Source organism: Nelusetta ayraudi, unplaced genomic scaffold, assembly GCF_046127955.1.
Source record: "Nelusetta ayraudi isolate G7.1 ecotype Tasmania unplaced genomic scaffold, CSIRO-AGI_Nayr_v1 ptg000042l, whole genome shotgun sequence".
Lineage (NCBI taxonomy): Eukaryota > Metazoa > Chordata > Actinopteri > Tetraodontiformes > Monacanthidae > Nelusetta > Nelusetta ayraudi.
In genome coordinates this window covers 1,549,850-1,572,500 of record NW_027466092.1, presented here as the reverse complement: position 1 = coordinate 1,572,500, position 22,651 = coordinate 1,549,850, and the positions used below count along the sequence as shown (strand labels likewise).

Sequence of the window (22,651 nt, the reverse complement as noted above, 5' to 3'; positions counted from 1 at the left end):
GATTTCCGTGGAGAGGATCACTAAGAGTATTACTCAATTTTTCATTGCCCTGCTTATGTGGGGCTTCTTAAACTGTGAAATAAATTTTTTTTTACTTATCCTTTCATTAAGATTATAACAGGTTACGTCTGATCTGCGCAACCGGGCAGTTATCACAAATCATGTGATATGTAGTCCACGGAATTTCATTCACAGGACTACACATTAGAAAACTGAATGCGTCTCACCATGCTTGAAGGAAACATCAAGTTGATCTATCTTCAAAATCTGTCTAGTTTGAGCCACAATAATAAAACACCAGTGGGAAGGTTGCCATGAGTTTGAAAGGGACCAAGCCTTCAGTGTGTTGCGTGTTAGATCACTCTGATTTCTCTTCAGATCGAATAAATCTTTCGCCTTTTACTAAAGATTTCCGTGGAGAGGATCACTAAGAGTATTACTCAATTTTTCATTGCCCTGCTTATGTGGGGCTTCTTAAACTGTGAAATTAATTTTTTTTTTACTTATCCTTTCATTAAGATTATAACAGGTTACGTCTGATCTGCGCAACCGGGCAGTTATCACAAATCATGTGATATGTAGTCCACGGAATTTCATTCACAGGACTACACATTAGAAAACTGAATGCGTCTCACCATGCTTGAAGGAAACATCAAGTTGATCTATCTTCAAAATCTGTCTAGTTTGAGCCACAATAATAAAACACAAGTGGGAAGGTTGCCATGAGTTTGAAAGGGACCAAGCCTTCAGTGTGTTGCGTGTTAGATCACTCTGATTTCTCTTCAGATCGAATAAATCTTTCGCCTTTTACTAAAGATTTCCGTGGAGAGGATCACTAAGAGTATTACTCAATTTTTCCTTGCCCTGCTTATGTGGGGCTTCTTAAACTGTGAAATTAAATTGTTTTTTTACTTATCCTTTCATTAAGATTATAACAAGTCACGTCTGATCTGCACAACCGGGCAGTTATCACAAATCATATGATATGTAGTCCACGGAATTTCATTCACAGGACTACACATTAGAAAACTGAATGTGTCTCACCACTAGATGTTGCTGGTGCGAGTTTTAATTTTGCATATTCTTTTATCCAAAGGTCGCTAAAACCTTCAATTGTAGTTTTGCGTCGGGGACAATCGCATGTAACAAATGTTGAGTTTGTGTCGCCATGCTTGTTAATGAGAGTAAAGTAGGTGGTGGGGTTGTTTCCTTTTGATGCTTCTGAAGTTGAACTATCTTCAAAATGTGTCTAGTTTGAGCGACAATAATAAAACACCAGTGGGAAGGTTGCCATGAGTTTGAAAGGGACCAAGCCTTCAGTGTGTTGCGTGTTAGATCACTCTGATTTCTCTTCAGATCGAATAAATCTTTCGCCTTTTACTAAAGATTTCCGTGGAGAGGATCACTAAGAGTATTACTCAATTTTTTATTGCCCTGCTTATGTGGGGCTCCTTAAACTGTGAAATTAAATTGTTTTTTTACTTATCCTTTCCTTAAGATTATAACAGGTTACGTCTGATCTTCGCAACCAGGCAGTTATCACAAATCATGTGATATGTAGTCCACGGAATTTCATTCACAGGACTACACATTAGAAAACTGAATGCGTCTCACCACTAGATGTCGCTGGTGCGAGTTTTAATTTTGCATATTCATTTATCCAAAGGTGGCTAAAACCTTCAATTGTAGTTTTGCGTCGGGGACAATCGCATGTAACAAATGTTGAGTTTGTGTCGTCATGCTTGTTAATGAGAGTAAAGTAGGTGGTGGGGTTGTTTCCTTTTGATGCTTCTGAAGTTGAACTGTCTTCAAAATTTGTCTAGTTTGAGCGACAATAATAACACACCAGTGGGAAGGTTGCCATGAGTTTGAAAGGGACCAAGCCTTCAGTGTGTTGCGTGTTAGATCACTCTGATTTCTCTTCAGATCGAACAAATCTTTCGCCTTTTACTAAAGATTTCCGTGGAGAGGATCACTAAGAGTATTACTCAATTTTTCATTGCCCTGCTTATGTGGGGCTCCTTAAACTGTGAAATTAAATTGTTTTTTTACTTATCCTTTCATTAAGATTATAACAAGTCACGTCTGATCTGCACAACCGGGCAGTTATCACAAATCATGTGATATGTAGTCCACGGAATTTCATTCACAGGACTACACATTAGAAAACTGAATGTGTCTCACCACTAGATGTCGCTGGTGCGAGTTTTAATTTTGCGTATTCATTTATCCAAAGGTGGCTAAAACCTTCAATTGTAGTTTTGCGTCCGGGACAATCGCATGTAACAAATGTTGAGTTTGTGTCGCCATGCTTGTTAATGAGAGTAAAGTAGGTGGTGGGGTTGTTTCCTTTTGATGCTTCTGAAGGAAACATCAAGTTGAACTATCTTCAAAATGTGTCTAGTTTGAGCGACAATAATAAAACACCAGTGGGAAGGTTGCCATGAGTTTGAAAGGGACCAAGCCTTCAGTGTGTTGCGTGTTAGATCACTCTGATTTCTCTTCAGATCGAATAAATCTTTCGCCTTTTACTAAAGATTTCCGTGGAGAGGATCACTAAGAGTATTACTCAATTTTTCATTGCCCTGCTTATGTGGGGCTTCTTAAACTGTGAAATTAAATTGTTTTTTTACTTATCCTTTCATTAAGATGTTAACGGGTTATGTCTGATCTGCACAACCGGGCGGTTATCACAAATCATGTGATATGTAGTCCGCGTAATTTCATTCACAGGACTACACATTAGAAAACTGAATGTGTCTCACCACTAGATGTCGCTGGTGCGAGTTTTAATTTTGCGTATTCATTTATCCAAAGGTCGCTAAAACCTTCAATTGTAGTTTTGCGTCCGGGACAATCGCATGTAACAAATGTTGAGTTTGTGTCGCCATGCTTGTTAATGAGAGTAAAGTAGGTGGTGGGGTTGTTTCCTTTTGATGCTTCTGAAGTTGAACTGTCTTCAAAATTTGTCTAGTTTGAGCGACAATAATAACACACCAGTGGGAAGGTTGCCATGAGTTTGAAAGGGACCAAGCCTTCAGTGTGTTGCGCGTTAGATCACTCTGATTTCTCTTCAGATCGAACAAATCTTTCGCCTTTTACTAAAGATTTCCGTGGAGAGGATCACTAAGAGTATTACTCAATTTTTAATTGCCCTGCTTATGTGGGGCTCCTTAAACTGTGAAATTAAATTGTTTTTTTACTTATCCTTTCATTAAGATTATAACAAGTCACGTCTGATCTGCACAACCGGGCAGTTATCACAAATCATGTGATATGTAGTCCACGTAATTTCATTCACAGGACTACACATTAGAAAACTGAATGTGTCTCACCACTAGATGTCGCTGTTGCGAGTTTTAATTTTGCGTATTCATTTATCCAAAGGTGGCTAAAACCTTCAATTGTAGTTTTGCGTCCGGGACAATCGCATGTAACAAATGTTGAGTTTGTGTCGCCATGCTTGTTAATGAGAGTAAAGTAGGTGGTGGGGTTGTTTCCTTTTGATGCTTCTGAAGGAAACATCAAGTTGAACTATCTTCAAAATGTGTCTAGTTTGAGCGACAATAATAAAACACCAGTGGGAAGGTTGCCATGAGTTTGAAAGGGACCAAGCCTTCAGTGTGTTGCGTGTTAGATCACTCTGATTTCTCTTCAGATCGAATAAATCTTTCGCCTTTTACTAAAGATTTCCGTGGAGAGGATCACTAAGAGTATTACTCAATTTTTCATTGCCCTGCTTATGTGGGGCTCCTTAAACTGTGAAATTAAATTGTTTTTTTACTTATCCTTTCCTTAAGATTATAACAGGTTACGTCTGATCTTCGCAACCAGGCAGTTAACACAAATCATGTGATATGTAGTCCACGTAATTTCATTCACAGGACTACACATTAGAAAACTGAATGTGTCTCACCACTAGATGTCGCTGGTGCAAGTTTTAATTTTGCGTATTCATTTATCCAAAGGTCGCTAAAACCTTCAATTGTAGTTTTGCGTCCGGGACAATCGCATGTAACAAATGTTGAGTTTGTGTCGCCATGCTTGTTAATGAGAGTAAAGTAGGTGGTGAGGTTGTTTCCTTTTGATGCTTCTGAAGTTGAACTATCTTCAAAATTTGTCTAGTTTGAGCGACAATAATAAAACACCAGTGGGAAGGTTGCCATGAGTTTGAAAGGGACCAAGCCTTCAGTGTGTTGCGTGTTAGATCACTCTGATTTCTCTTCAGATCGAACAAATCTTTCGCCTTTTACTAAAGATTTCCGTGGAGAGGATCACTAAGAGTATTACTCAATTTTTAATTGCCCTGCTTATGTGGGGCTCCTTAAACTGTGAAATTAAATTGTTTTTTTACTTATCCTTTCATTAAGATTATAACAAGTCACGTCTGATCTGCACAACCGGGCAGTTATCACAAATCATGTGATATGTAGTCCACGGAATTTCATTCACAGGACTACACATTAGAAAACTGAATGCGTCTCACCACTAGATGTCGCTGGTGCGAGTTTTAATTTTGCATATTCATTTATCCAAAGGTCGCTAAAACCTTCAATTGTAGTTTTGCGTCGGGGACAATCGCATGTAACAAATGTTGAGTTTGTGTCGTCATGCTTGTTAATGAGAGTAAAGTAGGTGGTGGGGTTGTTTCCTTTTGATGCTTCTGAAGTTGAACTGTCTTCAAAATTTGTCTAGTTTGAGCGACAATAATAACACACCAGTGGGAAGGTTGCCATGAGTTTGAAAGGGACCAAGCCTTCAGTGTGTTGCGTGTTAGATCACTCTGATTTCTCTTCAGATCGAACAAATCTTTCGCCTTTTACTAAAGATTTCCGTGGAGAGGATCACTAAGAGTATTACTCAATTTTTCATTGCCCTGCTTATGTGGGGCTCCTTAAACTGTGAAATTAAATTGTTTTTTTACTTATCCTTTCATTAAGATGTTAACGGGTTATGTCTGATCTGCACAACCGGGCGGTTATCACAAATCATGTGATATGTAGTCCGCGTAATTTCATTCACAGGACTACACATTAGAAAACTGAATGTGTCTCACCACTAGATGTCGCTGGTGCGAGTTTTAATTTTGCGTATTCATTTATCCAAAGGTCGCTAAAACCTTCAATTGTAGTTTTGCGTCCGGGACAATCGCATGTAACAAATGTTGAGTTTGTGTCGCCATGCTTGTTAATGAGAGTAAAGTAGGTGGTGGGGTTGTTTCCTTTTGATGCTTCTGAAGGAAACATCAAGTTGAACTATCTTCAAAATGTGTCTAGTTTGAGCGACAATAATAACACACCAGTGGGAAGGTTGCCATGAGTTTGAAAGGGACCAAGCCTTCAGTGTGTTGCGTGTTAGATCACTCTGATTTCTCTTCAGATCGAACAAATCTTTCGCCTTTTACTAAAGATTTCCGTGGAGAGGATCACTAAGAGTATTACTCAATTTTTCATTGCCCTGCTTATGTGGGGCTCCTTAAACTGTGAAATTAAATTGTTTTTTTACTTATCCTTTCATTAAGATTATAACAAGTCACGTCTGATCTGCACAACCGGGCAGTTATCACAAATCATGTGATATGTAGTCCACGTAATTTCATTCACAGGACTACACATTAGAAAACTGAATGTGTCTCACCACTAGATGTCGCTGTTGCGAGTTTTAATTTTGCGTATTCATTTATCCAAAGGTGGTTAAAACCTTCAATTGTAGTTTTGCGTCCGGGACAATCGCATGTAACAAATGTTGAGTTTGTGTCGCCATGCTTGTTAATGAGAGTAAAGTAGGTGGTGGGGTTGTTTCCTTTTGATGCTTCTGAAGGAAACATCAAGTTGAACTATCTTCAAAATGTGTCTAGTTTGAGCGACAATAATAAAACACCAGTGGGAAGGTTGCCATGAGTTTGAAAGGGACCAAGCCTTCAGTGTGTTGCGTGTTAGATCACTCTGATTTCTCTTCAGATCGAATAAATCTTTCGCCTTTTACTAAAGATTTCCGTGGAGAGGATCACTAAGAGTATTACTCAATTTTTCATTGCCCTGCTTATGTGGGGCTTCTTAAACTGTGAAATTAAATTGTTTTTTTAACTTATCCTTTCATTAAGATTATAACAGGTTACGTCTGATCTGCACAACCGGGCAGTTATCACAAATCATGTGATATGTAGTCCACGGAATTTCATTTACAGGACTACACATTAGAAAACTGAATGCGTCTCACCATGCTTGAAGGAAACATCAAGTTGATCTATCTTCAAAATCTGTCTAGTTTGAGCCACAATAATAAAACACCAGTGGGAAGGTTGCCATGAGTTTGAAAGGGACCAAGCCTTCAGTGTGTTGCGTGTTAGATCACTCTGATTTCTCTTCAGATCGAATGAATCTTTCGCCTTTTACTAAAGATTTCCGTGGAGAGGATCACTAAGAGTATTACTCAATTTTTCATTGCCCTGCTTATGTGGGGCTTCTTAAACTGTGAAATTAAATTGTTTTTTTACTTATCCTTTCATTAAGATTATAACAGGTTACGTCCGATCTGCACAACCGGGCAGTTATCACAAATCATGTGATATGTAGTCCACGTAATTTCATTCACAAGACTACACATTAGAAAACTGAATGTGTCTCACCACTAGATGTCGCTGGTGCGAGTTTTAATTTTGCGTATTCATTTATCCAAAGGTGGCTAAAACCTTCAATTGTAGTTTTGCGTCGGGGACAATCGCATGTAACAAATGTTGAGTTTGTGTCGTCATGCTTGTTAATGAGAGTAAAGTAGGTGGTGGGGTTGTTTCCTTTTGATGCTTCTGAAGGAAACATCAAGTTGAACTATCTTCAAAATGTGTCTAGTTTGAGCGACAATAATAAAACACCAGTGGGAAGGTTGCCATGAGTTTGAAAGGGACCAAGCCTTCAGTGTGTTGCGTGTTAGATCACTCTGATTTCTCTTCAGATCGAATAAATCTTTCGCCTTTTACTAAAGATTTCCGTGGAGAGGATCACTAAGAGTATTACTCAATTTTTCATTGCCCTGCTTATGTGGGGCTTCTTAAACTGTGAAATAAATTTTTTTTTACTTATCCTTTCATTAAGATTATAACAGGTTACGTCTGATCTGCGCAACCGGGCAGTTATCACAAATCATGTGATATGTAGTCCACGGAATTTCATTCACAGGACTACACATTAGAAAACTGAATGCGTCTCACCATGCTTGAAGGAAACATCAAGTTGATCTATCTTCAAAATCTGTCTAGTTTGAGCCACAATAATAAAACACCAGTGGGAAGGTTGCCATGAGTTTGAAAGGGACCAAGCCTTCAGTGTGTTGCGTGTTAGATCACTCTGATTTCTCTTCAGATCGAATAAATCTTTCGCCTTTTACTAAAGATTTCCGTGGAGAGGATCACTAAGAGTATTACTCAATTTTTCATTGCCCTGCTTATGTGGGGCTTCTTAAACTGTGAAATTAATTTTTTTTTTACTTATCCTTTCATTAAGATTATAACAGGTTACGTCTGATCTGCGCAACCGGGCAGTTATCACAAATCATGTGATATGTAGTCCACAGAATTTCATTCACAGGACTACACATTAGAAAACTGAATGCGTCTCACCATGCTTGAAGGAAACATCAAGTTGATCTATCTTCAAAATCTGTCTAGTTTGAGCCACAATAATAAAACACAAGTGGGAAGGTTGCCATGAGTTTGAAAGGGACCAAGCCTTCAGTGTGTTGCGTGTTAGATCACTCTGATTTCTCTTCAGATCGAATAAATCTTTCGCCTTTTACTAAAGATTTCCGTGGAGAGGATCACTAAGAGTATTACTCAATTTTTCCTTGCCCTGCTTATGTGGGGCTTCTTAAACTGTGAAATTAAATTGTTTTTTTACTTATCCTTTCATTAAGATTATAACAAGTCACGTCTGATCTGCACAACCGGGCAGTTATCACAAATCATATGATATGTAGTCCACGGAATTTCATTCACAGGACTACACATTAGAAAACTGAATGTGTCTCACCACTAGATGTTGCTGGTGCGAGTTTTAATTTTGCATATTCTTTTATCCAAAGGTCGCTAAAACCTTCAATTGTAGTTTTGCGTCGGGGACAATCGCATGTAACAAATGTTGAGTTTGTGTCGCCATGCTTGTTAATGAGAGTAAAGTAGGTGGTGGGGTTGTTTCCTTTTGATGCTTCTGAAGTTGAACTATCTTCAAAATGTGTCTAGTTTGAGCGACAATAATAAAACACCAGTGGGAAGGTTGCCATGAGTTTGAAAGGGACCAAGCCTTCAGTGTGTTGCGTGTTAGATCACTCTGATTTCTCTTCAGATCGAATAAATCTTTCGCCTTTTACTAAAGATTTCCGTGGAGAGGATCACTAAGAGTATTACTCAATTTTTCATTGCCCTGCTTATGTGGGGCTCCTTAAACTGTGAAATTAAATTGTTTTTTTACTTATCCTTTCCTTAAGATTATAACAGGTTACGTCTGATCTTCGCAACCAGGCAGTTAACACAAATCATGTGATATGTAGTCCACGTAATTTCATTCACAGGACTACACATTAGAAAACTGAATGTGTCTCACCACTAGATGTCGCTGGTGCGAGTTTTAATTTTGCATATTCATTTATCCAAAGGTCGCTAAAACCTTCAATTGTAGTTTTGCGTCGGGGACAATCGCATGTAACAAATGTTGAGTTTGTGTCGTCATGCTTGTTAATGAGAGTAAAGTAGGTGGTGGGGTTGTTTCCTTTTGATGCTTCTGAAGTTGAACTGTCTTCAAAATTTGTCTAGTTTGAGCGACAATAATAAAACACCAGTGGGAAGGTTGCCATGAGTTTGAAAGGGACCAAGCCTTCAGTGTGTTGCGTGTTAGATCACTCTGATTTCTCTTCAGATCGAATAAATCTTTCGCCTTTTACTAAAGATTTCCGTGGAGAGGATCACTAAGAGTATTACTCAATTTTTCATTGCCCTGCTTATGTGGGGCTTCTTAAACTGTGAAATTAAATTGTTTTTTACTTATCCTTTCATTAAGATTATAACAGGTTACGTCTGATCTGCGCAACCGGGCAGTTATCACAAATCATGTGATATGTAGTCCACGGAATTTCATTCACAGGACTACACATTAGAAAACTGAATGCGTCTCACCACTAGATGTCGCTGGTGCGAGTTTTAATTTTGCATATTCATTTATCCAAAGGTGGCTAAAACCTTCAATTGTAGTTTTGCGTCGGGGACAATCGCATGTAACAAATGTTGAGTTTGTGTCGTCATGCTTGTTAATGAGAGTAAAGTAGGTGGTGGGGTTGTTTCCTTTTGATGCTTCTGAAGTTGAACTGTCTTCAAAATTTGTCTAGTTTGAGCGACAATAATAACACACCAGTGGGAAGGTTGCCATGAGTTTTAAAGGGACCAAGCCTTCAGTGTGTTGCGCGTTAGATCACTCTGATTTCTCTTCAGATCGAACAAATCTTTCGCCTTTTACTAAAGATTTCCGTGGAGAGGATCACTAAGAGTATTACTCAATTTTTAATTGCCCTGCTTATGTGGGGCTCCTTAAACTGTGAAATTAAATTGTTTTTTTACTTATCCTTTCATTAAGATTATAACAAGTCACGTCTGATCTGCACAACCGGGCAGTTATCACAAATCATGTGATATGTAGTCCACGTAATTTCATTCACAGGACTACACATTAGAAAACTGAATGTGTCTCACCACTAGATGTCGCTGTTGCGAGTTTTAATTTTGCGTATTCATTTATCCAAAGGTGGCTAAAACCTTCAATTGTAGTTTTGCGTCCGGGACAATCGCATGTAACAAATGTTGAGTTTGTGTCGCCATGCTTGTTAATGAGAGTAAAGTAGGTGGTGGGGTTGTTTCCTTTTGATGCTTCTGAAGGAAACATCAAGTTGAACTATCTTCAAAATGTGTCTAGTTTGAGCGACAATAATAAAACACCAGTGGGAAGGTTGCCATGAGTTTGAAAGGGACCAAGCCTTCAGTGTGTTGCGTGTTAGATCACTCTGATTTCTCTTCAGATCGAATAAATCTTTCGCCTTTTACTAAAGATTTCCGTGGAGAGGATCACTAAGAGTATTACTCAATTTTTCATTGCCCTGCTTATGTGGGGCTCCTTAAACTGTGAAATTAAATTGTTTTTTTACTTATCCTTTCCTTAAGATTATAACAGGTTACGTCTGATCTTCGCAACCAGGCAGTTAACACAAATCATGTGATATGTAGTCCACGTAATTTCATTCACAGGACTACACATTAGAAAACTGAATGTGTCTCACCACTAGATGTCGCTGGTGCAAGTTTTAATTTTGCGTATTCATTTATCCAAAGGTCGCTAAAACCTTCAATTGTAGTTTTGCGTCCGGGACAATCGCATGTAACAAATGTTGAGTTTGTGTCGCCATGCTTGTTAATGAGAGTAAAGTAGGTGGTGAGGTTGTTTCCTTTTGATGCTTCTGAAGTTGAACTATCTTCAAAATTTGTCTAGTTTGAGCGACAATAATAAAACACCAGTGGGAAGGTTGCCATGAGTTTGAAAGGGACCAAGCCTTCAGTGTGTTGCGTGTTAGATCACTCTGATTTCTCTTCAGATCGAACAAATCTTTCGCCTTTTACTAAAGATTTCCGTGGAGAGGATCACTAAGAGTATTACTCAATTTTTAATTGCCCTGCTTATGTGGGGCTCCTTAAACTGTGAAATTAAATTGTTTTTTTACTTATCCTTTCATTAAGATTATAACAAGTCACGTCTGATCTGCACAACCGGGCAGTTATCACAAATCATGTGATATGTAGTCCACGTAATTTCATTCACAGGACTACACATTAGAAAACTGAATGTGTCTCACCACTAGATGTCGCTGGTGCGAGTTTTAATTTTGCATATTCATTTATCCAAAGGTCGCTAAAACCTTCAATTGTAGTTTTGCGTCGGGGACAATCGCATGTAACAAATGTTGAGTTTGTGTCGTCATGCTTGTTAATGAGAGTAAAGTAGGTGGTGGGGTTGTTTCCTTTTGATGCTTCTGAAGTTGAACTGTCTTCAAAATTTGTCTAGTTTGAGCGACAATAATAAAACACCAGTGGGAAGGTTGCCATGAGTTTGAAAGGGACCAAGCCTTCAGTGTGTTGCGTGTTAGATCACTCTGATTTCTCTTCAGATCGAATAAATCTTTCGCCTTTTACTAAAGATTTCCGTGGAGAGGATCACTAAGAGTATTACTCAATTTTTCATTGCCCTGCTTATGTGGGGCTTCTTAAACTGTGAAATTAAGTTGTTTTTTACTTATCCTTTCATTAAGATTATAACAGGTTACGTCTGATCTGCGCAACCGGGCAGTTATCACAAATCATGTGATATGTAGTCCACGGAATTTCATTCACAGGACTACACATTAGAAAACTGAATGCGTCTCACCACTAGATGTCGCTGGTGCGAGTTTTAATTTTGCATATTCATTTATCCAAAGGTGGCTAAAACCTTCAATTGTAGTTTTGCGTCGGGGACAATCGCATGTAACAAATGTTGAGTTTGTGTCGCCATGCTTGTTAATGAGAGTAAAGTAGGTGGTGGGGTTGTTTCCTTTTGATGCTTCTGAAGTTGAACTGTCTTCAAAATTTGTCTAGTTTGAGCGACAATAATAACACACCAGTGGGAAGGTTGCCATGAGTTTGAAAGGGACCAAGCCTTCAGTGTGTTGCGTGTTAGATCACTCTGATTTCTCTTCAGATCGAACAAATCTTTCGCCTTTTACTAAAGATTTCCGTGGAGAGGATCACTAAGAGTATTACTCAATTTTTCATTGCCCTGCTTATGTGGGGCTTCTTAAACTGTGAAATTAAATTGTTTTTTTACTTATCCTTTCATTAAGATGTTAACGGGTTATGTCTGATCTGCACAACCGGGCGGTTATCACAAATCATGTGATATGTAGTCCGCGTAATTTCATTCACAGGACTACACATTAGAAAACTGAATGTGTCTCACCACTAGATGTCGCTGGTGCGAGTTTTAATTTTGCGTATTCATTTATCCAAAGGTCGCTAAAACCTTCAATTGTAGTTTTGCGTCCGGGACAATCGCATGTAACAAATGTTGAGTTTGTGTCGCCATGCTTGTTAATGAGAGTAAAGTAGGTGGTGGGGTTGTTTCCTTTTGATGCTTCTGAAGTTGAACTGTCTTCAAAATTTGTCTAGTTTGAGCGACAATAATAAAACACCAGTGGGAAGGTTGCCATGAGTTTGAAAGGGACCAAGCCTTCAGTGTGTTGCGTGTTAGATCACTCTGATTTCTCTTCAGATCGAACAAATCTTTCGCCTTTTACTAAAGATTTCCGTGGAGAGGATCACTAAGAGTATTACTCAATTTTTCATTGCCCTGCTTATGTGGGGCTCCTTAAACTGTGAAATTAAATTGTTTTTTTACTTATCCTTTCATTAAGATTATAACAAGTCACGTCTGATCTGCACAACCGGGCAGTTATCACAAATCATGTGATATGTAGTCCACGTAATTTCATTCACAGGACTACACATTAGAAAACTGAATGTGTCTCACCACTAGATGTCGCTGTTGCGAGTTTTAATTTTGCGTATTCATTTATCCAAAGGTGACTAAAACCTTCAATTGTAGTTTTGCGTCCGGGACAATCGCATGTAACAAATGTTGAGTTTGTGTCGCCATGCTTGTTAATGAGAGTAAAGTAGGTGGTGGGGTTGTTTCCTTTTGATGCTTCTGAAGGAAACATCAAGTTGAACTATCTTCAAAATGTGTCTAGTTTGAGCGACAATAATAAAACACCAGTGGGAAGGTTGCCATGAGTTTGAAAGGGACCAAGCCTTCAGTGTGTTGCGTGTTAGATCACTCTGATTTCTCTTCAGATCGAATAAATCTTTCGCCTTTTACTAAAGATTTCCGTGGAGAGGATCACTAAGAGTATTACTCAATTTTTCATTGCCCTGCTTATGTGGGGCTTCTTAAACTGTGAAATTAAATTGTTTTTTTAACTTATCCTTTCATTAAGATTATAACAGGTTACGTCTGATCTGCACAACCGGGCAGTTATCACAAATCATGTGATATGTAGTCCACGGAATTTCATTTACAGGACTACACATTAGAAAACTGAATGCGTCTCACCATGCTTGAAGGAAACATCAAGTTGATCTATCTTCAAAATCTGTCTAGTTTGAGCCACAATAATAAAACACCAGTGGGAAGGTTGCCATGAGTTTGAAAGGGACCAAGCCTTCAGTGTGTTGCGTGTTAGATCACTCTGATTTCTCTTCAGATCGAATGAATCTTTCGCCTTTTACTAAAGATTTCCGTGGAGAGGATCACTAAGAGTATTACTCAATTTTTCATTGCCCTGCTTATGTGGGGCTTCTTAAACTGTGAAATTAAATTGTTTTTTTACTTATCCTTTCATTAAGATTATAACAGGTTACGTCCGATCTGCACAACCGGGCAGTTATCACAAATCATGTGATATGTAGTCCACGTAATTTCATTCACAGGACTACACATTAGAAAACTGAATGTGTCTCACCACTAGATGTCGCTGGTGCGAGTTTTAATTTTGCGTATTCATTTATCCAAAGGTGGCTAAAACCTTCAATTGTAGTTTTGCGTCGGGGACAATCGCATGTAACAAATGTTGAGTTTGTGTCGTCATGCTTGTTAATGAGAGTAAAGTAGGTGGTGGGGTTGTTTCCTTTTGATGCTTCTGAAGGAAACATCAAGTTGAACTATCTTCAAAATGTGTCTAGTTTGAGCGACAATAATAAAACACCAGTGGGAAGGTTGCCATGAGTTTGAAAGGGACCAAGCCTTCAGTGTGTTGCGTGTTAGATCACTCTGATTTCTCTTCAGATCTAATAAATCTTTCGCCTTTTACTAAAGATTTCCGTGGAGAGGATCACTAAGAGTATTACTCAATTTTTCATTGCCCTGCTTATGTGGGGCTCCTTAAACTGTGAAATTAAATATTTTTTTTACTTATCCTTTCATTAAGATTATAACAAGTCACGTCTGATCTGCACAACCGGGCAGTTATCACAAATCATGTGATATGTAGTCCACGGAATTTCATTCACAGGACTACACATTAGAAAACTGAATGTGTCTCACCACTAGATGTTGCTGGTGCGAGTTTTAATTTTGCATATTCATTTATCCAAAGGTCGCTAAAACCTTCAATTGTAGTTTTGCGTCGGGGACAATCGCATGTGACAAATGTTGAGTTTGTGTCACCATGCTTGTTAATGAGAGTAAAGTAGGTGGTGGGGTTGTTTCCTTTTGATGCTTCTGAAGGAAACATCAAGTTGAACTATCTTCAAAATGTGTCTAGTTTGTGCAACAATAATAACACACCAGTGGGAAGGTTGCCATGAGTTTGAAAGGGACCAAGCCTTCAGTGTGTTGCGTGTTAGATCACTCTGATTTCTCTTCAGATCGAATAAATCTTTCGCCTTTTACTAAATACCGTTTTACTAAATTTCCGTGGAGAGGATCACTAAGAGTATTACTCAATTTTTCATTGCCCTGCTTATGTGGGGCTTCTTAAACTGTGAAATTAATTTTTTTTTTACTTATCCTTTCATTAAGATTATAACAGGTTACGTCTGATCTGCACAACCGGGCAGTTATCACAAATCATGTGATATGTAGTCCACGGAATTTCATTCACAGGACTACACATTAGAAAACTGAATGTGTCTCACCACTAGATGTTGCTGGTGCGAGTTTTAATTTTGCATATTCATTTATCCAAAGGTGGCTAAAACCTTCAATTGTAGTTTTGCGTCGGGGACAATCGCATGTAACAAATGTTGAGTTTGTGTCGCCATGCTTGTTAATGAGAGTAAAGTAGGTGGTGGGGTTGTTTCCTTTTGATGCTTCTGAAGGAAACATCAAGTTGAACTATCTTCAAAATGTGTCTAGTTTGAGCGACAATAATAACACACCAGTGGGAAGGTTGCCATGAGTTTGAAAGGGACCAAGCCTTCAGTGTGTTGCGTGTTAGATCACTCTGATTTCTCTTCAGATCGAATAAATCTTTCGCCTTTTACTAAAGATTTCCGTGGAGAGGATCACTAAGAGTATTACTCAATTTTTCATTGCCCTGCTTATGTGGGGCTTCTTAAACTGTGAAATTAAATTTTTTTTTTACTTATCCTTTCATTAAGATTATAACAAGTCACGTCTGATCTGCACAACCGGGCAGTTATCACAAATCATGTGATATGTAGTCCACGGAATTTCATTCACAGGACTACACATTAGAAAACTGAATGCGTCTCACCATGCTTGAAGGAAACATCAAGTTGATCTATCTTCAAAATCTGTCTAGTTTGAGCCACAATAATAAAACACCAGTGGGAAGGTTGCCATGAGTTTGAAAGGGACCAAGCCTTCAGTGTGTTGCGTGTTAGATCACTCTGATTTCTCTTCAGATCGAATAAATCTTTCGCCTTTTACTAAAGATTTCCGTGGAGAGGATCACTAAGAGTATTACTCAATTTTTCATTGCCCTGCTTATTTGGGGCTTCTTAAACTGTGAAATTAAATTGTTTTTTTTAACTTATCCTTTCATTAAGATGTTAATGGTTTACGTCCGATCTGCACAACCGGGCAGTTATCACAAATCATGTGATATGTAGTCCACGGAATTTCATTCACAGGACTACACATTAGAAAACTGAATGTGTCTCACCACTAGATGTCGCTGGTGCGAGTTTTAATTTTGCGTATTCATTTATCCAAAGGTCGCTAAAACCTTCAATTGTAGTTTTGCGTCCGGGACAATCGCATGTAACAAATGTTGAGTTTGTGTCGCCATGCTTGTTAATGAGAGTAAAGTAGGTGGTGGGGTTGTTTCCTTTTGATGCTTCTGAAGTTGAACTGTCTTCAAAATTTGTCTAGTTTGAGCGACAATAATAAAACACCAGTGGGAAGGTTGCCATGAGTTTGAAAGGGACCAAGCCTTCAGTGTGTTGCGTGTTAGATCACTCTGATTTCTCTTCAGATCGAATAAATCGTTCGCCTTTTACTAAAGATTTCCGTGGAGAGGATCACTAAGAGTATTACTCAATTTTTCCTTGCCCTGCTTATGTGGGGCTTCTTAAACTGTGAAATTAAATTGTTTTTTTACTTATCCTTTCATTAAGATTATAACAAGTCACGTCTGATCTGCACAACCGGGCAGTTATCACAAATCATGTGATATGTAGTCCACGTAATTTCATTCACAGGACTACACATTAGAAAACTGAATGTGTCTCACCACTAGATGTCGCTGGTGCAAGTTTTAATTTTGCGTATTCATTTATCCAAAGGTCGCTAAAACCTTCAATTGTAGTTTTGCGTCCGGGACAATCGCATGTAACAAATGTTGAGTTTGTGTCGCCATGCTTGTTAATGAGAATAAAGTAGGTGGTGGGGTTGTTTCCTTTTGATGCTTCTGAAGGAAACATCAAGTTGAACTATCTTCAAAATGTGTCTAGTTTGAGCGACAATAATAAAACACCAGTGGGAAGGTTGCCATGAGTTTGAAAGGGACCAAGCCTTCAGTGTGTTGCGTGTTAGATCACTCTGATTTCTCTTCAGATCGAATAAATCTTTCGCCTTTTACTAAAGATTTCCGTGGAGAGGATCACTAAGAGTATTACTCAATTTTTCATTGCCCTGCTTATGTGGGGCTTCTTAAACTGTGAAATTAAATTGTTTTTTTTACTTATCCTTTCATTAAGATGTTAACGGGTTATGTCCGATCTGCACAACCGGGCGGTTATCACAAATCATGTGATATGTAGTCCACGTAATGTCATTCACAGGACTACACATTAGAAAACTGAATGTGTCTCACCACTAGATGTCGCTGGTGCGAGTTTTAATTTTGCGTATTCATTTATCCAAAGGTCGCTAAAACCTTCAATTGTAGTTTTGCGTCCGGGACAATCGCATGTAACAAATGTTGAGTTTGTGTCGCCATGCTTGTTAATGAGAGTAAAGTAGGTGGTGGGGTTGTTTCCTTTTGATGCTTCTGAAGTTGAACTGTCTTCAAAATTTGTATAGTTTGAGCGACCATAATAACACACCAGTGGGAAGGTTGCCATGAGTTTGAAAGGGACCAAGCCTTCAGTGTGTTGCGTGTTAGATCACTCTGATTTCTCTTCAGATCGAATAAATCTTTCGCCTTTTACTAAAGATTTCCGTGGAGAGGATCACTAAGAGTATTACTCAATTTTTCATTGCCCTGCTTATGTGGGGCTCCTTAAACTGTGAAATTAAATTGTTTTTTTACTTATCCTTTCATTAAGATTATAACAGGTTACGTCTGATCTGCACAACCGGGCAGTTATCACAAATCATGTGATATGTAGTCCACGGAATTTCATTCACAGGACTACACATTAGAAAACTGAATGTGTCTCACCACTAGATGTTGCTGGTGCGAGTTTTAATTTTGAATATTCATTTATCCAAAGGTCGCTAAAACCTTCAATTGTAGTTTTGCGTCGGGGACAATCGCATGTAACAAATGTTGAGTTTGTGTCGCCATGCTTGTTAATGAGAGTAAAGTAGGTGGTGGGGTTGTTTCCTTTTGATGCTTCTGAAGGAAACATCAAGTTGAACTATCTTCAAAATGTGTCTAGTTTGAGCGACAATAATAACACACCAGTGGGAAGGTTGCCATGAGTTTGAAAGGGACCAAGCCTTCAGTGTGTTGCGTGTTAGATCACTCTGATTTCTCTTCAGATCAAATAAATCTTTCGCCTTTTACTAAAGATTTCTGTGGAGAGGATCACTAAGAGTATTACTCAATTTTTCATTGCCCTGCTTATGTGGGGCTTCTTAAACTGTGAAATAATTTTTTTTTTACTTATCCTTTCATTAAGATTATAACAGGTTACGTCTGATCTGCGCAACCGGGCAGTTATCACAAATCATGTGATATGTAGTCCACGGAATTCCATTCACAGGACTACACATTAGAAAACTGAATGCGTCTCACCATGCTTGAAGGAAACATCAAGTTGATCTATCTTCAAAATCTGTCTAGTTTGAGCCACAATAATAAAACACCAGTGGGAAGGTTGCCATGAGTTTGAAAGGGACCAAGCCTTCAGTGTGTTGCGTGTTAGATCACTCTGATTTCTCTTCAGATCGAATAAATCTTTCGCCTTTTACTAAAGATTTCCGTGGAGAGGATCACTAAGAGTATTACTCAATTTTTCATTGCCCTGCTTATGTGGGGCTTCTTAAACTGTGAAATTAAATTGTTTTTTTAACTTATCCTTTCATTAAGATGTTAATGGGTTACGTCCGATCTGCACAACCGGGCAGTTATCACAAATCATGTGATATGTAGTCCACGTAATTTCATTCACAGGACTACACATTAGAAAACTGAATGTGTCTCACCACTAGATGTCGCTGGTGCGAGTTTTAATTTTGCGTATTCATTTATCCAAAGGTCACTAAAACCTTCAATTGTAGTTTTGCGTCCGGGACAATCGCATGTAACAAATGTTGAGTTTGTGTCGCCATGCTTGTTAATGAGAGTAAAGTAGGTGGTGGGGTTGTTTCCTTTTGATGCTTCTGAAGTTGAACTGTCTTCAAAATTTGTCTAGTTTGAGCGACAATAATAACACACCAGTGGGAAGGTTGCCATGAGTTTGAAAGGGACCAAGCCTTCAGTGTGTTGCGTGTTAGATCACTCTGATTTCTCTTCAGATCGAATAAATCTTTCGCCTTTTACTAAAGATTTCCGTGGAGAGGATCACTAAGAGTATTACTCAATTTTTCATTGCCCTGCTTATGTGGGGCTTCTTAAACTGTGAAATTAAATTGTTTTTTTAACTTATCCTTTCATTAAGATGTTAATGGGTTACGTCCGATCTGCACAACCGGGCAGTTATCACAAATCATGTGATATGTAGTCCACGTAATTTCATTCACAGGACTACACATTAGAAAACTGAATGTGTCTCACCACTAGATGTCGCTGGTGCGAGTTTTAATTTTGCATATTCATTTATCCAAAGGTCGCTAAAACCTTCAATTGTAGTTTTGCGTCCGGGACAATCGCATGTAACAAATGTTGAGTTTGTTTCGCCATGCTTGTTAATGAGAGTAAAGTAGGTGGTGGGGTTGTTTCCTTTTGATGCTTCTGAAGGAAACATCAAGTTGAACTATCTTCAAAATGTGTCTAGTTTGTGCAACAATAATAACACACCAGTGGGAAGGTTGCCATGAGTTTGAAAGGGACCAAGCCTTCAGTGTGTTGCGTGTTAGATCACTCTGATTTCTCTTCAGATCGAATAAATCTTTCGCCTTTTACTAAAGATTTCCGTGGAGAGGATCACTAAGAGTATTACTCAATTTTTCATTGCCCTGCTTATGTGGGGCTTCTTAAACTGTGAAATTAAATTGTTTTTTTTAACTTATCCTTTCATTAAGATGTTAATGGGTTACGTCCGATCTGCACAACCGGGCAGTTATCACAAATCATGTGATATGTAGTCCACGGAATTTCATTCACAGGACTACACATTAGAAAACTGAATGTGTCTCACCACTAGATGTCGCTGGTGCGAGTTTTAATTTTGCGTATTCATTTATCCAAAGGTCGCTAAAACCTTTAATTGTAGTTTTGCGTCCGGGACAATCGCATGTAACAAATGTTGAGTTTGTGTCGTCATGCTTGTTAATGAGAGTAAAGTAGGTGGTGGGGTTGTTTCCTTTTGATGCTTCTGAAGTTGAACTGTCTTCAAAATTTGTCTAGTTTGAGCGACAATAATAAAACACCAGTGGGAAGGTTGCCATGAGTTTGAATGGGACCAAGCCTTCAGTGTGTTGCGTGTTAGATCACTCTGATTTCTCTTCAGATCGAATAAATCTTTCGCCTTTTACTAAAGATTTCCGTGGAGAGGATCACTAAGAGTATTACTCAATTTTTCATTGCCCTGCTTATGTGGGGCTTCTTAAACTGTGAAATTAAATTGTTTTTTTAACTTATCCTTTCATTAAGATGTTAATGGGTTACGTCCGATCTGCACAACCGGGCAGTTATCACAAATCATGTGATATGTAGTCCACGTAATTTCATTCACAGGACTACACATTAGAAAACTGAATGTGTCTCACCACTAGATGTCGCTGGTGCGAGTTTTAATTTTGCGTATTCATTTATCCAAAGGTCACTAAAACCTTCAATTGTAGTTTTGCGTCCGGGACAATCGCATGTAACAAATGTTGAGTTTGTGTCGCCATGCTTGTTAATGAGAGTAAAGTAGGTGGTGGGGTTGTTTCCTTTTGATGCTTCTGAAGTTGAACTGTCTTCAAAATTTGTCTAGTTTGAGCGACAATAATAACACACCAGTGGGAAGGTTGCCATGAGTTTGAAAGGGACCAAGCCTTCAGTGTGTTGCGTGTTAGATCACTCTGATTTCTCTTCAGATCGAACAAATCTTTCGCCTTTTACTAAAGATTTCCGTGGAGGGGATCACTAAGAGTATTACTCAATTTTTCATTGCCCTGCTTATGTGGGGAGTCTTAAACTGTGAAATTAAATTGTTTCTTTACTTATCCTTTCATTAAGATTAGAACAGGTTACGTCTGATCTGCGCAACCAGGCAGTTATCACAAATCATGTGATATGTAGTCCACGTAATTTCATTCACAGGACTACACATTAGAAAACTGAATGTGTCTCACCACTAGATGTCGCTGGTGCGAGTTTTAATTTTGCATATTCATTTATCCAAAGGTCGCTAAAACCTTCAATTGTAGTTTTGCGTCCGGGACAATCGCATGTAACAAATGTTGAGTTTGTTTCGCCATGCTTGTTAATGAGAGTAAAGTAGGTGGTGGGGTTGTTTCCTTTTGATGCTTCTGAAGGAAACATCAAGTTGAACTATCTTCAAAATGTGTCTAGTTTGTGCAACAATAATAACACACCAGTGGGAAGGTTGCCATGAGTTTGAAAGGGACCAAGCCTTCAGTGTGTTGCGTGTTAGATCACTCTGATTTCTCTTCAGATCGAATAAATCTTTCGCCTTTTACTAAAGATTTCCGTGGAGAGGATCACTAAGAGTATTACTCAATTTTTCATTGCCCTGCTTATGTGGGGCTTCTTAAACTGTGAAATTAAATTGTTTTTTTTAACTTATCCTTTCATTAAGATGTTAATGGGTTACGTCCGATCTGCACAACCGGGCAGTTATCACAAATCATGTGATATGTAGTCCACGGAATTTCATTCACAGGACTACACATTAGAAAACTGAATGTGTCTCACCACTAGATGTCGCTGGTGCGAGTTTTAATTTTGCGTATTCATTTATCCAAAGGTCGCTAAAACCTTTAATTGTAGTTTTGCGTCCGGGACAATCGCATGTAACAAATGTTGAGTTTGTGTCGTCATGCTTGTTAATGAGAGTAAAGTAGGTGGTGGGGTTGTTTCCTTTTGATGCTTCTGAAGTTGAACTGTCTTCAAAATTTGTCTAGTTTGAGCGACAATAATAAAACACCAGTGGGAAGGTTGCCATGAGTTTGAATGGGACCAAGCCTTCAGTGTGTTGCGTGTTAGATCACTCTGATTTCTCTTCAGATCGAATAAATCTTTCGCCTTTTACTAAAGATTTCCGTGGAGAGCATCACTAAGAGTATTACTCAATTTTTCATTGCCCTGCTTATGTGGGGCTTCTTAAACTGTGAAATTAAATTGTTTTTTTACTTGTCCTTTCATTAAGATTATAACAAGTCACGTCTGATCTGCACAACCAGGCAGTTATCACAAATCATGTGATATGTAGTCCACGTAATTTCATTCACAGGACTACACATTAGAAAACTGAATGTGTCTCACCACTAGATGTCGCTGGTGCGAGTTTTAATTTTGCGTATTCATTTATCCAAAGGTCGCTAAAACCTTCAATTGTAGTTTTGCGTCGGGGACAATCGCATGTAACAAATGTTGAGTTTGTGTCGCCATGCTTGTTAATGAGAGTAAAGTAGGTGGTGGGGTTGTTTCCTTTTGATGCTTCTGAAGTTGAACTGTCTTCAAAATTTGTCTAGTTTGAGCGACAATAATAACACACCAGTGGGAAGGTTGCCATGAGTTTGAATGGGACCAAGCCTTCAGTGTGTTGCGTGTTAGATCACTCTGATTTCTCTTCAGATCGAATAAATCTTTCGCCTTTTACTAAAGATTTCCGTGGAGAGGATCACTAAGAGTATTACTCAATTTTTCATTGCCCTGCTTATGTGGGGCTCCTTAAACTGTGAAATTAAATTGTTTTTTTACTTGTCCTTTCATTAAGATTATAACAAGTCACGTCTGATCTGCACAACCGGGCAGTTATCACAAATCATATGATATGTAGTCCACGTAATTTCATTCACAGGACTACACATTAGAAAACTGAATGTGTCTCACCACTAGATGTCGCTGGTGCGAGTTTTAATTTTGCGTATTCATTTATCCAAAGGTCGCTAAAACCTTCAATTGTAGTTTTGCGTCGGGGACAATCGCATGTAACAAATGTTGAGTTTGTGTCGCCATGCTTGTTAATGAGAGTAAAGTAGGTGGTGGGGTTGTTTCCTTTTGA

At 38.6% G+C, this 22,651-nt stretch overlaps 41 non-coding genes and 1 pseudogene across 41 annotated transcripts in view; all 42 read left to right on the top strand.

Annotated features, from left to right (window-relative positions):
- LOC142894340 (U5 spliceosomal RNA) overlaps nucleotides 1-65 on the top strand; it is a 114-nt gene extending 49 nt beyond the window's left edge. The window contains exon 1 of the small nuclear RNA XR_012927825.1: nucleotides 1-65. This exon is cut by the window's left edge and continues 49 nt beyond it. This is a non-coding gene — a small nuclear RNA (U5 spliceosomal RNA).
- Nucleotides 66-358: 293 nt separating this feature from the next.
- LOC142894339 (U5 spliceosomal RNA) lies at nucleotides 359-472 on the top strand. The gene has a single exon (XR_012927824.1). It is a non-coding gene; the product is annotated as a U5 spliceosomal RNA (small nuclear RNA).
- A 294-nt stretch (nucleotides 473-766) lies between these two features.
- On the top strand, nucleotides 767-880 carry LOC142894417 (U5 spliceosomal RNA). Its single transcript, XR_012927898.1, has one exon. It is a non-coding gene; the product is annotated as a U5 spliceosomal RNA (small nuclear RNA).
- A 456-nt stretch (nucleotides 881-1,336) lies between these two features.
- LOC142894430 (U5 spliceosomal RNA) lies at nucleotides 1,337-1,450 on the top strand. The gene has a single exon (XR_012927911.1). It is a non-coding gene; the product is annotated as a U5 spliceosomal RNA (small nuclear RNA).
- Nucleotides 1,451-1,906: 456 nt separating this feature from the next.
- On the top strand, nucleotides 1,907-2,020 carry LOC142894544 (U5 spliceosomal RNA). Its single transcript, XR_012928017.1, has one exon. It is a non-coding gene; the product is annotated as a U5 spliceosomal RNA (small nuclear RNA).
- A 467-nt stretch (nucleotides 2,021-2,487) lies between these two features.
- Nucleotides 2,488-2,601, top strand: LOC142894337 (U5 spliceosomal RNA). The gene has a single exon (XR_012927822.1). It is a non-coding gene; the product is annotated as a U5 spliceosomal RNA (small nuclear RNA).
- Nucleotides 2,602-3,057: 456 nt separating this feature from the next.
- Nucleotides 3,058-3,171, top strand: LOC142894476 (U5 spliceosomal RNA). The gene has a single exon (XR_012927952.1). It is a non-coding gene; the product is annotated as a U5 spliceosomal RNA (small nuclear RNA).
- Nucleotides 3,172-3,638: 467 nt separating this feature from the next.
- On the top strand, nucleotides 3,639-3,752 carry LOC142894336 (U5 spliceosomal RNA). The gene has a single exon (XR_012927821.1). It is a non-coding gene; the product is annotated as a U5 spliceosomal RNA (small nuclear RNA).
- Nucleotides 3,753-4,208: 456 nt separating this feature from the next.
- Nucleotides 4,209-4,322, top strand: LOC142894465 (U5 spliceosomal RNA). The gene has a single exon (XR_012927943.1). It is a non-coding gene; the product is annotated as a U5 spliceosomal RNA (small nuclear RNA).
- A 456-nt stretch (nucleotides 4,323-4,778) lies between these two features.
- Nucleotides 4,779-4,892, top strand: LOC142894542 (U5 spliceosomal RNA). The gene has a single exon (XR_012928015.1). It is a non-coding gene; the product is annotated as a U5 spliceosomal RNA (small nuclear RNA).
- Nucleotides 4,893-5,359: 467 nt separating this feature from the next.
- On the top strand, nucleotides 5,360-5,473 carry LOC142894535 (U5 spliceosomal RNA). Its single transcript, XR_012928008.1, has one exon. It is a non-coding gene; the product is annotated as a U5 spliceosomal RNA (small nuclear RNA).
- A 467-nt stretch (nucleotides 5,474-5,940) lies between these two features.
- Nucleotides 5,941-6,054, top strand: LOC142894335 (U5 spliceosomal RNA). The gene has a single exon (XR_012927820.1). It is a non-coding gene; the product is annotated as a U5 spliceosomal RNA (small nuclear RNA).
- A 296-nt stretch (nucleotides 6,055-6,350) lies between these two features.
- LOC142894434 (U5 spliceosomal RNA) lies at nucleotides 6,351-6,464 on the top strand. The gene has a single exon (XR_012927915.1). It is a non-coding gene; the product is annotated as a U5 spliceosomal RNA (small nuclear RNA).
- Nucleotides 6,465-6,931: 467 nt separating this feature from the next.
- Nucleotides 6,932-7,045, top strand: LOC142894334 (U5 spliceosomal RNA). The gene has a single exon (XR_012927819.1). It is a non-coding gene; the product is annotated as a U5 spliceosomal RNA (small nuclear RNA).
- A 293-nt stretch (nucleotides 7,046-7,338) lies between these two features.
- Nucleotides 7,339-7,452, top strand: LOC142894333 (U5 spliceosomal RNA). Its single transcript, XR_012927818.1, has one exon. It is a non-coding gene; the product is annotated as a U5 spliceosomal RNA (small nuclear RNA).
- Nucleotides 7,453-7,746: 294 nt separating this feature from the next.
- LOC142894416 (U5 spliceosomal RNA) lies at nucleotides 7,747-7,860 on the top strand. The gene has a single exon (XR_012927897.1). It is a non-coding gene; the product is annotated as a U5 spliceosomal RNA (small nuclear RNA).
- Nucleotides 7,861-8,316: 456 nt separating this feature from the next.
- Nucleotides 8,317-8,430, top strand: LOC142894332 (U5 spliceosomal RNA). The gene has a single exon (XR_012927817.1). It is a non-coding gene; the product is annotated as a U5 spliceosomal RNA (small nuclear RNA).
- A 456-nt stretch (nucleotides 8,431-8,886) lies between these two features.
- LOC142894331 (U5 spliceosomal RNA) lies at nucleotides 8,887-9,000 on the top strand. Its single transcript, XR_012927816.1, has one exon. It is a non-coding gene; the product is annotated as a U5 spliceosomal RNA (small nuclear RNA).
- Nucleotides 9,001-9,455: 455 nt separating this feature from the next.
- LOC142894454 (U5 spliceosomal RNA) lies at nucleotides 9,456-9,569 on the top strand. Its single transcript, XR_012927934.1, has one exon. It is a non-coding gene; the product is annotated as a U5 spliceosomal RNA (small nuclear RNA).
- A 467-nt stretch (nucleotides 9,570-10,036) lies between these two features.
- On the top strand, nucleotides 10,037-10,150 carry LOC142894330 (U5 spliceosomal RNA). Its single transcript, XR_012927815.1, has one exon. It is a non-coding gene; the product is annotated as a U5 spliceosomal RNA (small nuclear RNA).
- Nucleotides 10,151-10,606: 456 nt separating this feature from the next.
- On the top strand, nucleotides 10,607-10,720 carry LOC142894442 (U5 spliceosomal RNA). The gene has a single exon (XR_012927923.1). It is a non-coding gene; the product is annotated as a U5 spliceosomal RNA (small nuclear RNA).
- Nucleotides 10,721-11,176: 456 nt separating this feature from the next.
- On the top strand, nucleotides 11,177-11,290 carry LOC142894329 (U5 spliceosomal RNA). The gene has a single exon (XR_012927814.1). It is a non-coding gene; the product is annotated as a U5 spliceosomal RNA (small nuclear RNA).
- Nucleotides 11,291-11,745: 455 nt separating this feature from the next.
- Nucleotides 11,746-11,859, top strand: LOC142894524 (U5 spliceosomal RNA). The gene has a single exon (XR_012927997.1). It is a non-coding gene; the product is annotated as a U5 spliceosomal RNA (small nuclear RNA).
- A 456-nt stretch (nucleotides 11,860-12,315) lies between these two features.
- On the top strand, nucleotides 12,316-12,429 carry LOC142894513 (U5 spliceosomal RNA). The gene has a single exon (XR_012927986.1). It is a non-coding gene; the product is annotated as a U5 spliceosomal RNA (small nuclear RNA).
- A 467-nt stretch (nucleotides 12,430-12,896) lies between these two features.
- LOC142894328 (U5 spliceosomal RNA) lies at nucleotides 12,897-13,010 on the top strand. The gene has a single exon (XR_012927813.1). It is a non-coding gene; the product is annotated as a U5 spliceosomal RNA (small nuclear RNA).
- A 296-nt stretch (nucleotides 13,011-13,306) lies between these two features.
- On the top strand, nucleotides 13,307-13,420 carry LOC142894433 (U5 spliceosomal RNA). Its single transcript, XR_012927914.1, has one exon. It is a non-coding gene; the product is annotated as a U5 spliceosomal RNA (small nuclear RNA).
- A 467-nt stretch (nucleotides 13,421-13,887) lies between these two features.
- LOC142894441 (U5 spliceosomal RNA) lies at nucleotides 13,888-14,001 on the top strand. The gene has a single exon (XR_012927922.1). It is a non-coding gene; the product is annotated as a U5 spliceosomal RNA (small nuclear RNA).
- Nucleotides 14,002-14,468: 467 nt separating this feature from the next.
- On the top strand, nucleotides 14,469-14,595 carry LOC142894463 (U5 spliceosomal RNA; annotated as a pseudogene).
- Nucleotides 14,596-15,061: 466 nt separating this feature from the next.
- LOC142894326 (U5 spliceosomal RNA) lies at nucleotides 15,062-15,175 on the top strand. Its single transcript, XR_012927811.1, has one exon. It is a non-coding gene; the product is annotated as a U5 spliceosomal RNA (small nuclear RNA).
- A 295-nt stretch (nucleotides 15,176-15,470) lies between these two features.
- LOC142894561 (U5 spliceosomal RNA) lies at nucleotides 15,471-15,584 on the top strand. The gene has a single exon (XR_012928034.1). It is a non-coding gene; the product is annotated as a U5 spliceosomal RNA (small nuclear RNA).
- Nucleotides 15,585-16,042: 458 nt separating this feature from the next.
- On the top strand, nucleotides 16,043-16,156 carry LOC142894460 (U5 spliceosomal RNA). Its single transcript, XR_012927940.1, has one exon. It is a non-coding gene; the product is annotated as a U5 spliceosomal RNA (small nuclear RNA).
- Nucleotides 16,157-16,623: 467 nt separating this feature from the next.
- On the top strand, nucleotides 16,624-16,737 carry LOC142894325 (U5 spliceosomal RNA). The gene has a single exon (XR_012927810.1). It is a non-coding gene; the product is annotated as a U5 spliceosomal RNA (small nuclear RNA).
- Nucleotides 16,738-17,194: 457 nt separating this feature from the next.
- Nucleotides 17,195-17,308, top strand: LOC142894324 (U5 spliceosomal RNA). The gene has a single exon (XR_012927809.1). It is a non-coding gene; the product is annotated as a U5 spliceosomal RNA (small nuclear RNA).
- A 467-nt stretch (nucleotides 17,309-17,775) lies between these two features.
- Nucleotides 17,776-17,889, top strand: LOC142894458 (U5 spliceosomal RNA). Its single transcript, XR_012927938.1, has one exon. It is a non-coding gene; the product is annotated as a U5 spliceosomal RNA (small nuclear RNA).
- Nucleotides 17,890-18,182: 293 nt separating this feature from the next.
- On the top strand, nucleotides 18,183-18,296 carry LOC142894323 (U5 spliceosomal RNA). Its single transcript, XR_012927808.1, has one exon. It is a non-coding gene; the product is annotated as a U5 spliceosomal RNA (small nuclear RNA).
- A 457-nt stretch (nucleotides 18,297-18,753) lies between these two features.
- LOC142894322 (U5 spliceosomal RNA) lies at nucleotides 18,754-18,867 on the top strand. The gene has a single exon (XR_012927807.1). It is a non-coding gene; the product is annotated as a U5 spliceosomal RNA (small nuclear RNA).
- Nucleotides 18,868-19,335: 468 nt separating this feature from the next.
- On the top strand, nucleotides 19,336-19,449 carry LOC142894570 (U5 spliceosomal RNA). The gene has a single exon (XR_012928043.1). It is a non-coding gene; the product is annotated as a U5 spliceosomal RNA (small nuclear RNA).
- A 458-nt stretch (nucleotides 19,450-19,907) lies between these two features.
- LOC142894569 (U5 spliceosomal RNA) lies at nucleotides 19,908-20,021 on the top strand. The gene has a single exon (XR_012928042.1). It is a non-coding gene; the product is annotated as a U5 spliceosomal RNA (small nuclear RNA).
- A 457-nt stretch (nucleotides 20,022-20,478) lies between these two features.
- Nucleotides 20,479-20,591, top strand: LOC142894431 (U5 spliceosomal RNA). The gene has a single exon (XR_012927912.1). It is a non-coding gene; the product is annotated as a U5 spliceosomal RNA (small nuclear RNA).
- Nucleotides 20,592-21,059: 468 nt separating this feature from the next.
- Nucleotides 21,060-21,173, top strand: LOC142894568 (U5 spliceosomal RNA). Its single transcript, XR_012928041.1, has one exon. It is a non-coding gene; the product is annotated as a U5 spliceosomal RNA (small nuclear RNA).
- Nucleotides 21,174-21,631: 458 nt separating this feature from the next.
- On the top strand, nucleotides 21,632-21,745 carry LOC142894432 (U5 spliceosomal RNA). Its single transcript, XR_012927913.1, has one exon. It is a non-coding gene; the product is annotated as a U5 spliceosomal RNA (small nuclear RNA).
- A 456-nt stretch (nucleotides 21,746-22,201) lies between these two features.
- LOC142894567 (U5 spliceosomal RNA) lies at nucleotides 22,202-22,315 on the top strand. The gene has a single exon (XR_012928040.1). It is a non-coding gene; the product is annotated as a U5 spliceosomal RNA (small nuclear RNA).
- Nucleotides 22,316-22,651: the final 336 nt, after the last annotated feature.